Below are 3063 nucleotides of genomic sequence, written 5' to 3' on the forward strand. Positions count from 1 at the left end.
GTAGACATGCTCTTACTTGATTTGAAGAAACTAAAAATGGTTGGGACAGCTGTTGAAGTTAGGCACTTTCTCTCACCACGCAAAATGAAAGATTTCTCCTCAAAGTGAAGAGCACACAGCCTGGAGTTGTCATTGGGTGTCCAGTTTTTTCTTCTCACATTTTCCACCCATTTGTGCAACCTTTTTCTGTCCCCAAAAGGAAAGCTGTAAAAAGCAAAACATTCCAAAAATAAATGTACAATATTTTTTTTTGTGTAATTTTACTTAAAATTGGGTATGCAAACATATTTAACTAATTTAAACTTAAACACAATGCAGACAGTTGTGCAGAAAGTTTAGTGTTAGCTAAAATATCGGACACACAGACGTACTTATTATGTATACATTTCTTTCCATTGTAACAGGTCACTACCAGATCTGCAATCCATTACCTAGAATTGGTTTTCCTTAAACTGATGTACAGGATTACTAATCTGACTTTGATGGGCAAATTTGACAACAGAATACAATTATGAAGCACTAAAACACAGGACCACAAAACAATTAAATGCATGATGAAATAATGATATGCTTTGTTAAATGAAATAAAAGCGCTGCCGCCTCACAGCAAGAAGGTCGTGGGTTCGATTCCGGGGCCCGGACCTGGGACCTTTCTGTGTGGAGTTTGCATGTTCTCCCTGTGTCTGCGTGGGTTCTCTCCGGGTTCTTCGGCTTCCTCCCACACTCCAAAAATATGCATGTGAGGTCAATTGAACGTTCTAAATTGTCCGTAGGTGTGCATGTGAGTGTGAATGGTTGTTTGTCTCTATGTGGCCCTGCGATGAACTGGTGGCTTGTCCAGGGTGTCACCCTGCCTTCGCCCTAAGACAGCTGGGATAAGCTCCAGCAGACCCCCATGACCCTGAATAGGAATAAGCGGGTATAGAAGATGAATGAATGAATGAATGAAATCTTTATTGAATGAATGACACATTTTATTTCACTCGTCGTTTATGTAATTATTATTTTTTGCTCCATAGCTTTCATGATTCAGCATTACATGTTAAGAGTGATGAATTGCATGAAAAGAGAGAGCACTCACTGATAAATTAACATCGTGTGCTGTTTAATTCCATGAGGACGACAAAATATTTGCAAATTTGTGTTAGCTACACACATCGACAGGTGCAAGAGAAAGGGAGGAACTTTCAAGATCGTTGAGTTTTTATTTTTAATTTTTTTAGTTCTGATGAAATAAATAGACCAATCATTTTATTACTTTGTCTGCTTTCCAAAGAGGTTATTAATTAAAAAAAATATGTGTGGCAGTGCTGTTATGGTCCATAGAGAGTTGCTTCAAAGAATTATCATTTATTATTCAGTGGCACATTGCTCACTTGTTTAATACACAAATAATCGTATATTATTATAATAATACTATTTTATTAATATAATAATAATAATAATAATAATAATAATAATAATAATAATAATAATAATAATAATAATAATCATTATTATTGATAAAATTTTGAAACAACAATCGTCAGTTGTTCCGTAAAAAATACATTGATTTCCATGTTGAATTTTGTACGGTTCATGAGCGCGCACGTCTGTCAGTGACGATCTCCACACTGACACAACTGCGCATGCTCTATTATCCCATCAATGCGGAAGTCAAAAGGTTTTTGGGAGCCATGCGCTGGGTGAGCAACTTCATAGAAAGGAATGGGACGCCATCTTGGACTCTGGGGGCTTGCCGCACTGTCACGCAGGTTGTGACGTAGCGGGCCGGCGACGCCGACAGGTATGATGTGAATGATTGATAGCTACCATTCGTTCCCGTTAGTGAGAGGATTAAAAACAGACACCATAATGGCATCAAAATGGACTTATCCCAGCGGTGCGGAAAAACGGAAGGAAAAGAAAACTGATCAAGAAAAACTTGCAAAGGGGAAAGGTAAGTTATTTGTTTGTGATGTGGGCTGGAGAGGTGGAGGTGAAACGCTGTTGTCCCCCCCCCCAAGTTTGTTTATTTGTCCTGCTAGCCAGCTAGCTAGCGTCGGATAAATGTTAGCTGGCTGGCTCATATTTGTTCGTCATGAATCAGCGTTTTTGTTTGTTTTATGAAAGTTGACCATATCCTGCCATGTTGGCCTATCCTGCCATGGGACTGACTGATTGACTCCACACCCGTTTATTCACATTCTAACAGGGAGGGAGGGAGTGAGGGCATGTTGTAGTTGTTGTTGTAGTAGTCAGTCCCCTGTTATTGTTCAGTGGAAGTTGTCTCTCACATATTTGACTCTTAATGTTATTTTAGCCTTAACTTAGGATGAATTTACTAAGCTTAGTTTGTATTTTGTAGGCCCTTCATTAGAAATGTGCTACTGTTTTATAATTCAAAGAAATATTTTATGGAAATACTTTATTTGGCATGGTGTTGACTATTTTAGACTATTGTGGTAGTGGGTCATTTATCTTAGTTTTATTACTTTAACTAGTACAGTGTGTAAAGTAATGCCAAAAACTCTTAAAAGTGACAGTTTTGTAATTGGGTAAAAGCTTTAAAGGGACACTGCAATCATAATGTTTAATTTAAAAACTTTTTTTTTTTTTTTCCCTATATTACTGCAACATCACTGTAATAATAAAATAGGAAAATGTGCTTCTGATCTGTTTTGCTTGATGATCGAGTGAGCTTTGTCTCTGCAGGAGCAATTCTAAAATATGTTGGCGCTGCAGACATTGAGCCCGAGGGATCTCCCGAACATCCTGACCAGGAAGCTCCAGGACCAACACGTTCCTCAGAACCTCCTTCTGTCCAGGTGAATAATGTGTGTTATTCTTAGTAGCTAAGCTGATAAGTGTGGGACGAAGCTAAGGCAATTAAGCATTATTTTGATTGTTGGTTTGCTTTTTAGTGTTGCACTTGTTGGTTTGTTGGATTTTCTTATTTAAAGTAAGCATTTTTTTATGAATACTCAATCTGTTGTATTTATTGACATATAGACGATTCTTTTCCTAGTATTATAGTGTTTGTTTGTTTTTAAATCACTTTAAATTGCCTGAGTTGCTCAACTG

The sequence above is a fragment of the Nelusetta ayraudi genome, unplaced genomic scaffold (assembly GCF_046127955.1).
Source record: "Nelusetta ayraudi isolate G7.1 ecotype Tasmania unplaced genomic scaffold, CSIRO-AGI_Nayr_v1 ptg000085l, whole genome shotgun sequence".
In the NCBI taxonomy this organism is placed as follows: Eukaryota; Metazoa; Chordata; class Actinopteri; order Tetraodontiformes; family Monacanthidae; genus Nelusetta; species Nelusetta ayraudi.